Here is a 12,433-nt window from a genome sequence, read left to right as displayed (position 1 = left end):
TTGTTACTTATGTGTGCTAAGCATTATTTATTTATTGGTTTAAGTCCTTAACCAGATATTCCATGATAATGAAGGAATTTACAATTCATGCAATGTGTGATAGTCTTATGAGGTGGTGGAAAATTATGATCAGAAAATACAGTTAATTTATGCAGTCAGTCATTTTTTTGGACTCTCTAATGCTGCATCTGATTTATGTCTTTGAAGAGTACTATTTGTTAACAATCAAACATTCCTTTTTCCAAGCCGATTACTATTTTTTGCTTAAAGGCAGAGACAAGGAAATATAAGATAACTATGTTTATCATGATAGAAACATTGGCTAACCTTAGAAAATCCTGTGCCCACTATGAAGAAAAGTGTAATGTTATATAAGGCATGCAGAGTAGAAGAACAAAACCTTATAAATGTCACATTTAGGCCTGTTGGGGACTAGTTTTTGAGTTTATCAAGTTCTACCAGTATCTTAACATATCACATTACAGGCTTGGATGATAAACTGAAACAGTCCTCTGAGAAAGTCAGTGAGATTGAAATTTTATCTGGTACTAATGAGAAAATTGATTAGAAGACCTTTGTTGAAATTCTAGATAATCATCGGGGTGCAGGGGTTAAAAGCAGTTGGACAGAATGCATAAAATTTTTTGGATTAGCAACACTGTTATTTTCTGTAACAAATGAGGATATATATCCACAGAGTTGTTTGTCTTTTTGGCTTTTCCTGGTTAGGGGTCACGACAGCGGAACTCCGGTCTGCTAATGATTGGCAGTAGATTTTTACGGTGCCAAGTTGCCAGCCCGATGCCCAACTATCAACTAAGGCATGCCCATTCATGCACGTCTTTTGAAGGCCACTTGACTGCGGGGAGGACATGAAGACTCCATGCAGAAGGCACTCCAGCCGAGAATCGAACAGGAGAACCTCTTGCTGTGAGGCAAAAATGCTACCGCTGTACATATACCGACAGAGGGAGTGGTAAAAGTTCATGCAGCTCCAAAAAATTACATTGCAGTGAGTGGCAGCTTGGTTAATTTTTCCAATAATATAAATTCCCATCTGACATCACAAGAAAAGGATGGCATGGGAAATTTGGAATCTAAGGGCCTGGCAAGAGTGTATTCACAGTGGCACTCCAGAAGATGTGTTCATTGCAGCAAGTAACTTGAGGGAGTTTATAGTTTTAATCCAAATCAAAGGGTAAAAGGATCACCCAGACAAACTATTTTGTAAAAACCCCAAGAAAGACCCAGCTAAGCTAGAATCTTCAATGTGTAATACCTTAAATCACTTGTAGCAGAGGCCAATGGAATATATGCAAATGACTCCTTAGGACATACCAGTGTTTTAGCTACATGGCTTCTAAACCCCCATGACTTTTCTCTTACAGTGTTTGCATGATTGGGGTGGGTGGGATATTTCAAAATAATATGACCCCTTCCAAAGGCTGGAGTAAAGACAAGTACCTTATGTCAGTATAAAATGGTGGAGCATTTCAACTAATCCCATTTAAGATCATTGGTGTGTGTCAGCTGGCCCTCAACTAAAGGCATAGGAATGCAGAAACTCGGTGAAGTCTGTAAAGAACCTAATGCTATACCACAAAATTATATTACATCAAGAAAATCCCAGTGTCCTTTAGGAAACTTGGGGTGAGCAATCTAAAAAATGTTAACCCTTAAACAAATTTATTATCCATAATCCTGCCTTCTTTGAAAACTTTCCCAAATAATGCATTAAAATATAGACAGCAAACCAGGAAACTGATTATAGAGTAGAGCAAGTTTTGGCTAAAATATCCTGTGAGCAAGCAAAAATCCCTCTCCAAGCTGTCACTCCTTGAGTGCGCTGAGGACAGAACCTACCATTGTACTGGTGATAATCGTTATGGGAACACAAACAGTAATCCTGCTGACTAGTTGTGTTGTGTTAGATGTGAATGAGAAGATTGTAGACAAGTGTGCGAACACTAAACGGCATAGCAGTGAGGTTTCACACCAACCATCCCGATCAAACGGTGTCTTGTAGTACGGTGTTATAGTTTTACAGCGAAATAAGATGGCTGAATGAAGTTATATTGGTGAAGGTTAAACATTTCCCTAAAACAGCTATACCATGCTAAAACAAAAGACGTTCTTGAGCCATAGAGTTAGGGGGATTGTGTTATTGGTCAGTCAGTAATGGAAAGACACACTTTGATGCTTTTCTGCTGGGAAAAAGAATATCAGCATTATTTACTATCGACTTTTGTGCCTGGGGCTTGAAACTGCCAATGCAGCATAAATGTAACTGCTAGTAGTCAGGTGTTCTTTATTAATGACCACGTTGGGCATGCATTGTGTAAGTGCTGGTAGTCAGGTGTTCTTTATTAATGACCAGGTTGGGCATGCATCATGTAAGTGCTGGTAGTCAGGTGTTCTTTATTAACGACTAAGATGGGCATGTATCGTGCAAGTGCTGGTAGTCAGGTATTGTTTATTAATGACTAGGATAGGCGTGCATCCTATAAGTGCTGGTAGTCAGGTATTCTTTATTAATGACTAGGATGGGCATGCATCATGTAAGTGCTGGTAGTCAGGTGTTCTTTATTGATGACCAGGATGGGCATGCATCATGTAAGTGCTGGTAGACAGGTATTCTTTATTAATGACCAGCATGGGCATGCATCGTGTAAGTGCTGGTAGTCAGGTGTTCTTTATTGATGACCAGGATGGGCGTGCATCGTGTAAGTGCTGGTAGTCAGGTATTTTTTATCAATGACTAGGATGGGCATGCATCGTGTAAGTGCTGGTAGTCAGGTGTTCTTTATTAACAACTAGGATGAGCATGCATCGTGTAACTGCTGGTAGTCAGGTATTCTTTAATAATCACTAGGATGGGTATGCATCGTGTAAGTGCTGGTAATCAGGTATTCTTTATTAACGACTAGGATGGACATGCATCATGAAAGTGCTGGTAGTCTGGTATTCTTTATTAATGAATAGGATGGGCATGCGTAAGTGTAAGTGCTGGTAATCAGGTATTTTTTATCAATGAGTGGGATGGGCATGCATCGTGTAAGTGCTGGTAGTCGGGTGTTCATTATTAAAGACTAGTATGGTCATGCATCGTGTAAGTGCTGGCAGTCAGATATTCTTTCATAATGACTGGCATGGACATGCATCGTGTAAGTGCTGGTAATCAGGTATTCTTTATTAATGACTAGGATGGACATGCATCGTGTAATTGCTGGTAGTCAGGTATTCTTTATTAATGACTAGGATAGACATGCATTGTGTAAGTGCTGGTAGTCAGGAACTCTTTATTAACTACTAGGATGGACATGCATCTTGTAAGTGCTGGTAGTCAGGTATTCTTTATTAATGACTAGGATGGACATGCATCGTGTAAGTGCTGGTAGTCGGGTGTTCTTTATTAAAGACTAGTATGGTCATGCATCGTGTAAGTGCTGGCAGTCAGATATTCTTTCATAATGACTGGCATGGACATGCATCGTGTAAGTGCTGGTAATCAGGTATTCTTTATTAATGACTAGGATGGACATGCATTGTGTAATTGCTGGTAGTCAGGTATTCTTTATTAATGACTAGGATATACATGCATTGTGTAAGTGCTGGTAGTCAGGTATTCTTTATTAATGACTATGATGGGCATGCATCATATTAGTGTTGGCAGTCAGGTATTTTGTATCATTGACTAGGATGGGCGTGCATCAGGTAAGTGCTGGTAATCAGATATTCTTTATTAACGACTAGGATGGACATGCATCGTGTAAGTGCTGGTAGTCAGGTATTCTACATTAATGACTATGATGGACATGCATCGTGTAAGTGCTGGTAGTCAGGTATTCTTTATTAATGACTAGGATGGACATGCATCGTGTAAGTGCTGGTAATCAGGTGTTCTTTATTAACGACTAGGATGGGCATGCATTGTGTAAGTGCTGGTAGTCAGGTATTCTTTATTAACAACTAGAATGGGCATGCATCGTGTGAGTGCTGGTAGGTATTCTTTATCAATGACTAGGATGGGAGTGCATCATGTAAGTGCTGGTAGTCAGGTGTTCTTTATCAATGACTAGGATGGGCATGCATCGTCATATATAAACTAGACACATTGCACAATTTTTATTCATTAAAAACATATAAACTAAGAAGGAATTAGGTCGTCACCAGAAACTCTTGAGAACAAGATCCTACAGATTGCAGATTGTATCCATGGCCTGATTCTTCTTAAGTTAGATCTCCACTTTACTGAATAAGATACTTGTATGTTTTTCTTTTTTTTTAACAGACTAAGTCTTGTTGTGCATATTTTGTTTAGAAATAATCATTCCAGATTTGCTAAAATTTCTAGTGAGTAAAATGTTCACTTAGATACATCACTTGAATGCGCATCACAAACTTGCCCTGAATGGTTCCTCATTGCATAGTTGGCGAACTTATGGATTTAAAAATGAGCTACTTCGAAGTTCCTGCTCCTTGAGCACACAAAACTTAGGATTTGCAACCTCCTTCCCTGCCTTACATTCCCAAGCTTAAAACCATCCCCCTTTAGTATGCTTCTACCAAATTGTGTACATAGACATATGGATTGATCCAACCATTTCACTCATTTGACATGTCTACAAGACCATTTGCAAATTCCAAGCACACATGAAAACGCTTTACATTCTTCAACACCAAATCTCAAAAGATTCTAAGGGGATACTAGTAAATAGCATTGTAATCTGTATTCATACCTATCTGCTACCTGATTTAATCATCTCCACAATAACATCATAATCTGCATTCATACCTATGTGCTACCCGTTAGAATCATCTCCACACAAAAGATTCTTGAATTAAAACCAACCTAAACAGACCTTGTAAATGCATATGTAGTTCCCCAGAAATGAACATCACTCCCTAAATGTCTCAAAAGAGAAACAACTCCTCATACAACAGCTGTTCTCACTCCACTTAGCCATGTTACCATAGAGTCGAATTAACCTCAACCGTTGCTATGCAACCAAATCAACCTCAACCATTGTCGTACAGTCAAATCAACCTGAAACATTGCTCACCATTAGCAGCCACCTTCCTACAACCTAAAACTTACATTCACTTCTTCTGGGCCTCAGCCATATCAGAGTCCAGTCTCCAAATTCTCTTATTCCACCAAGCAAGCACAGATCCTCATAGGTCCTAGAATATGCAACTCTATGCTACAAGCAAACGCCCAGAAACCAAATGTGCAAGTCTTAAAAAAACAGTCAAAACCCACCTATTTATCCAACTGGCATGCATACAAAAATATATATGAGCAATTTTTTTTTGGTGGGTGGACATTTGTGCCGCGGACAATCTTTTCAGTCTAGTTGTTTCATATGCATATAGTATCTTTGAGAGAATGTATATCCGAGCGGTATTTTTTCTTTGTACATATACAGTTGTTTCAGATATCCCTTTAGTATGTATTTTTACTACAGACCCACATTGATTGGTCCAGATAGTGCATCACTTTAATCCTTAGCCTTTTGGAAGCAGGTGATGATGGCTTGTGGATTCAGGTCCTCCCTAACAGCCCTGTTAAACGGAGAAGTGTGTTTGTTCTTCATTCGAGTTTAACAGGTGTAACTTAATCATGCTACGAGTTCTTATCAGATTTATTTTTTATTGTATTTGTACTTCTCTGTCCCCCACCCTCTTTGTTGCTGCCCTTTCTATTACTTATATTTGTACTTCCCTGTCCCCCACCCTCTTTGTTGCTGCCCTTTCTATTACTTATATTTGTACTTCTCTGTCCCTCACCCTCTTTGTTGCTGCCCTTTCTATTACTTATATTTGTACTTCTCTGTCCCCCACCCTCTTTGTTGCTGCCCTTTCTATTACTTATATTTGTACTTCTCTGTCCCCCACCCTCTTTGTTGCTGCCCTTTCTATTACTTATATTTGTACTTCTCTGTCCCCACCCTCTTTGTTGCTGCCCTTTCTATTACTTATATTTGTACTTCTCTGTCCCCACCCTCTTTGTTGCTGCCCTTTCTATTACTTATATTTGTACTTCCCTGTCCCCCACCCTCTTTGTTGCTGCCCTTTCTATTACTTATATTTGTACTTCTCTGTCCCCCACCCTCTTTGTTGCTGCCCTTTCTATTACTTATATTTGTACTTCTCTGTCCCCCACCCTCTTTGTTGCTGCCCTTTCTATTACTTATATTTGTACTTCTCTGTCCCCACCCTCTTTGTTGCTGCCCTTTCTATTACTTATATTTGTACTTCTCTGTCCCCCACCCTCTTTGTTGCTGCCCTTTCTATTACTTATATTTGTACTTCTCTGTCCCCCACCCTCTTTGTTGCTGCCCTTTCTATTACTTATATTTATTTGGTTTATCACTTTGTTTCTCTCCATTTATGTTGCCATTATGTACAGCAGCATTATCTAGATGTGCACCCATCTCTTAGGCAAGGTCTGTCTGCCCCCCAGAGGTGGGAGCAACAGTGTTACCTCCACCTCCACCACCAGATGTACCCACAACATCTGGGTCACACCCTGCTACAGTCACCTCTGGCCTCACCTGACCCACTGAGTATATGTACTCCTACACGGATGTTGGTGCAGTTGTACCTGTCAGTACAGGTGATAGCTTTGTCATTAATCAGTGGTTGCCAGACATAGTAGGAGAGATCAATAACAAGACATTAGTTGCCCACACATGGAGATCCTCCTCTGGTGACTGATGGAGTCACATCCCTATCCAGCACTGCCAGTCTAATCCATCTTCCCTGTTACCTCACCTAACCCTCCTACTTTTCTCTTACTTCCCTTTGTTCCTCCCCAAGTTACCTTAAGCTAATGCAAGAAAAATGGGCCCCTACCTTCAAACAAATATTTACTCCCACCTTCCCCACCTCCATCCTTCTCAGTCCTTAGTTGTTCATCATATGTTTTGTCTTCTTCTTTCTTCTTCTTTTCATCTCTTTTCTTTACCGATTTCCACCCCCTTAATCTGGTCAAAAATAGATAAACACACTTCACTCATGTCCACATTAGGCGTCAAACACTTTTCTTTTCTGCTGCTACTGTGCATGGTGGGCTGTGAAGACCACCATCAATGCTCATGTACAAATGACAAGCATTGCAATGGCTCATCTTATAGCTGGGAGCTAAGCTGCCATAGTTCACACCTCTGAGTATTATATACAGCCGCTATCATGCACTACTTCTATTGGCCTTTTCTGGCACAGGCTGCACAAATGAGATTATTGTCATTCTGAAGCAATTGATACTTATGAAATTGGGTATGGATGTGAAGTTTTAAGCACTTCTATTTGCAGACCGCTATACTGCCAGCTATGGCTTTGGATAATGGCTTTAGATCTCAAAGGTGGTGTCTCTAATAATCGTTGCTGGATCCCAAAGGTGATGTCCTTTATAATCATTGTATCTTTTATTCCTTCATTCAGCAAGTGTGTGACAAACAATTACTGTATATTTTTCTGAAGGCTTTTTGGATGATTAATGCTATATCTCAGCATGTTAATAAAGTGCCTTAGATAGTACAGATAATAAAGGTTGTGGGTTCAAGTCCCACAGGGGCTGCATATAGGCATATTGCTGTTACATTGGAGATATTGTTTCAGGACCTTTGCATTATAGTACAGATGGTCAGACTCTGATGTTTTACCTGCATTTTGTTGATGCATCTACTTTTTCCTTACCCATCATCTTTGTCACTTTCCTTTACACTGTGCTCGTTTACTGTGCTCGTTTATTTATTTCTCTTCAGTTCTTTCCATTTATGTGCAGCAGCATCCATACCAGCACCCCTGCCACCATCCATGCCATCACTCCTCCACTGTTGGCTACTGTATCACCACCAGTAATACAGCCAGTGGTATACCCAACTGCCTCACTGACCACCCCTCCTGAAGCACCATTGACTTTTCTCTCTGTGTGCCTGATGTCCCCTTCTCCATTGTCTTTTCCATTTTTGGTTGTATCAGCATCTTCCTTTGCAGTATTGTCTGTCTTCCATGATTATTTAAGTGCCCCTGCTACCTGCCCTAATCCTCCTACCTTCGTCTTAATTCCCTTACTACCTTCCACAACTTACAGTCAATCTATCTATCTATCTATCTATCTATCTATCTATCTATCTATCTATCTATCTATCTATCTATCTATCTTTCTATCTATCTATCTATCTATCTATCTATCTATCTATCTATCTATCTATCTATCTATCTATCTATCTGTCTGTCTGCCTATCTATCTATCTATCTGTCTACCTCTGTCTACCTATCTAATATATTTATATCATTGGGTCAGAATATATGTCAGCACACAACCTTCATGACCGTTTAAGGCTGCCATATCACATCTTTTTCCTGCCACCCACTGTGTGCAAGATCTCGCCGAACACCTTCGAGTGCACATGCATAATGCATGAGCTCCTCTGCTGTTACTCGTACCTCCCTGGGGCTGCACCACACTGTTGCACGCTGTTCCCGTGGTCCATGCTGCAGATGTGGGCAGGATATTTAATGAGCAAGTCATCATCACAGTTGCCTGACCACATTCCTTGTTAATGTGAAATGTGGCTTGTTGTGCGCCAAAGTAAACAGATGATGGCTACCTGGGATAATTGCTGTAGTTTTTCTGAATTCCAGGGGAAGTGAAGCTCTTGAAATACAGGCATTGCCTATTTTTATGACCTGAGAAAACACTGTGTTACATTTTAATGAAGTTTCTGCATTTACCAAAGATGAAACAAGACTAATTGCTTATTTGAACAAAGTTTTTGTTTGCTTGATCATGACATAGCAGAACGATTAACATTTGATATTGCCAGTTTTATTTGAAATGATTTTGTACTCTTTAATGTATAGATATGCTTATTCTTTATCAAATATCTAGAAACTTGAATTAAAATAAGTCAATTATTTGCCCCAGTAAGTAGTAAGATCTGTATTATGTTTGGCACAAAACCACGGGAAGGCTGGGGAAGCATTCTTATGTACATGTCAGGCTAGACCTGTTATTTTATAAGCAGACAATTGAACATTAAGTTATGTGGTATTTCACTTTCCTTCCAACAGGCAATGATTTTATAAATAGAGGTTGACCATTTTTCATGCTGGTCCCAGAACTGAAGCACATACAAGGCTGTATACCCCTACATCCTGATATGTGTATGTGGCATACAATCACAAGGCCCCCTGACAAGTATTCAACTCACTTATTATCACCTCACACAGTTGCAACTGCAAATGAATGAAAGATTCTAGTTTTACTGCAACTATCCCTCAACTTTCTTGAGGAATTCTGGCTTTTGCAACTAAAACTTTACCAAACACACATTTTACTATGCTGGGCATGTATGGTAAAATTTTACCAAATTGTTTTTTGTAGAAGTTCAAAACCCATACGTCACCTAATTTTAGAGCTCTTTCCCACTACACCCCTAGACTATAAATATATATTGCCTTCAAGGTTGCACAGACTTAAATTAAGTATATTTACAGGCATACTGTAGTTTGCATGTTTGAGTTTTATTGTAAATACCATTGTTGAAATTATTACACTACACAACATAAAAATGTAATTATAGTAAAATATTGCCAAGCTTCTGGATGTGAACAACATTTGAAAGTAAAAAAAAATTTTTTTAAAAAATCACATAAAAAAGTACTTTTGCAGGGCAAGCCCTCTGCACTCATGATGTGGGGACTGCACCCTACTCCCTCACTACTTAACTCTGAAGTCACACCATCACGGTAAAGGGGAAATCCCTGGTACCCTCATAATTTTCCCTTTCATGGAAAAGCCTACTAGTAACATTCTAATGATTGCAGAAATGAGTGTCAGTTACTACTGTTTCACAAAAAAGTCTGTCTATGGACAGGTGTACAAGTGACACTTGTATTACTAGCCACAGGAAGCAGTCTATTATGAATGCATCTCTGCCCCTGCCCAGAAAAACCTTCTACATGCATGCCTCAACTCCTGCTGTTCCATATCTGAGTGGAAAGCAATTTTTTTCCACATCATGCATCTGCCGTCCATTAACTTACTCTGTGGGGGTTCAGGCTTCTTTGTCTTTGAGGGCAAAATGTGACCAGATGACCATGTGTGCATTCAGAATTTGCTGACACTGTTTTTGGTGGGTTGTGGGTGAGAATGTTACTACTTCTTTGGGATTGTTTTACTTCTGTTGTTGAATTTCCTGTATTTTGCTAGCTTAGAAGCTTAGAAGCCCACATATTGTCTGCCATTTGTCATCTTCTTTTGCTATGTTATGTCGGTTTTCATATAAGAACTGGTCTACATCTCTAGTTCTGTTCTAGTTAGCGTTTATAGCACTTTGTCAACAATGATCATCTTAAGTGAAAGTGGCAGTTGCCCTCTCTTCATCTAAAAGTTACTTGGCTTGTGGTCCAGTTTCATTACTAAGTCAATGACTTTGTACATTACCATCTCACATAGTTTGTACTTTTAATTATAAAATGTTCAGCATATTGAACACTCCTGCTATATGGTTTATATCCTGGCAAAGATATAACAGCTGACCAGCTTCCAAAGCTTCAGGACATCTTCCACCCATCCAAACTGTCAGGCAGCTTGAGCAGAGCTGACTAAAAGACAAGTTCAGGCACAAAGCCCTTCAGAGCTTTCCTGCTACAGCAGTCACCATTCAGACACCTACTGTTATGGTAAGTCGGTTGACATAACTGTACCTTCTGATCTTCTTATATATTATTTCTTGTCTCTTACTGCTTTTCAATTCTATTAATAATTTTTAATTTTTTGTTTATTTACTTATTTCTGTATCTCAGTTTATTTGGTTATGTTTTCTTTTTGTACAGTGCTTAATTTCATAAGCACATTAATAAACTTGAACATTTTTAATGTTTTTTACTTTTTTACACCCGCTGAAAGCTTGACCACCAGCTGCTCTCCCTTCCCCTCCTCAGGCTCTGGGTTCCTGAAGTTATTTGTTTCCTCTGCACCTGATCCACTATATATCACAGAGGGGATTCTGGTGCCCCCAGTCCACATAATTCTGCTGTATTGAAGAAATTCTGTATTATTTATTCTGAACCTTAATTAAGGTGAAGCATACCAGAACCAGAGATACGTCCATCCAAAGAAAATGAGCATAAAGTCCCAGATGGGCCCTTGGACTTCTGTGTCATAAGTATTATATATCACATGTAATATACAAAGATGTGCATATCTGCAATTTAGATTTTGACAGATAGACCTCCTTTATTCATGGAATAAAAAACAAAACACACATGAAAAGAGTGCAGAGCTATTTTCATATTGCAGGTTTATTAGCTTGATATAATGGAATGATGTGTTGAAATAAAGTAAACTTAAAAAAGTGTATGTTCTTATTTTAGATTCATGCTGTGGTCCATGAATGTGGTCAGCTTCTACTTCTTTTCTGTGCATACTTTGTTTTCTGTTCTTTTTCCATTTCATTGCAAAGGTGGAAATCACAAAATGATTTACCATGTCTCTAGGCAGGATAGTGTTGCAGGTCTCTGTGGTGGACAGAACAATCCATGATGTTTTGTCATTTATAACTCATGGTTTTCCAGGTCTACCATTATATTTGTTACTGGTTCAGAGATGTCACCAGCTCGCTGTGGAGGCTTAGCTGTACAACTAGGGGTTATGTCATAACAGTGCAATATACTGCTTAATATAATAACCTGCATCTCACAGATCTAGGTTCAATTACTCCTGCCTGTAATGATCTGCATCTCACAGATCTAGGGTCAATTACTCCTGCCTGCAGTTGTATAATGTACAAATCTGTGCAAGCCGCTCAACATGTCACCAATGAAAACATGTGGTTGGCCTTGTTGAGTTAATAAATACTAAACTCTGGCACTGCTTTTATGCTTCCCTAACTTATTGTCCTTTGGCGATGAATGAGCAGCACTTAAATATTTATGAAAGCCTTTCCTGAATACATGTCATAAGATTTCTGTGTAAGGCTTTCCTGAATAGAATTCATCATAAATCAGGGAGAGGCCTTCCTGCATACACATCATAAATAAGGGACAGGCCTTCCTACATATGCATCATAAATCAGGGACAGGCCTTCCTACATACACATCATCTCATTTCAAAGAGGAATCATTAAAGTATTTGTTATTACATATCATTAAAGGGCCTTGCTGGTCACATCACCACACATTATTCATTTATCTTTTGTTGACTGGGTAAGTCCCACTAGGCTAGGAGCCTCTTTTCAGGGGAGACCCAAGGTGGTATTTATATTACTAGGGAAATGTTGGCCAGGGCATAGGGGAAATTCCCCTACTCTTTTTTATAGGTGCCATGAGATCTTTCACATCCACCAACAAAGGCAGACAGAGCCTCTGTTTAACATCTCATCCAAAGGACTACAAAACTCAGGAGTGCAGTACCTCCCTT

The sequence above is a fragment of the Protopterus annectens genome, chromosome 10.part0 (genome assembly GCF_019279795.1).
Source record: "Protopterus annectens isolate FY-2018-M chromosome 10.part0, PAN1.0, whole genome shotgun sequence".
Classification (NCBI taxonomy): Eukaryota; Metazoa; Chordata; order Ceratodontiformes; family Protopteridae; genus Protopterus; species Protopterus annectens.
The sequence above is the reverse complement of the archived record's forward strand: the minus strand, read 5'-3'. Positions refer to the sequence as shown.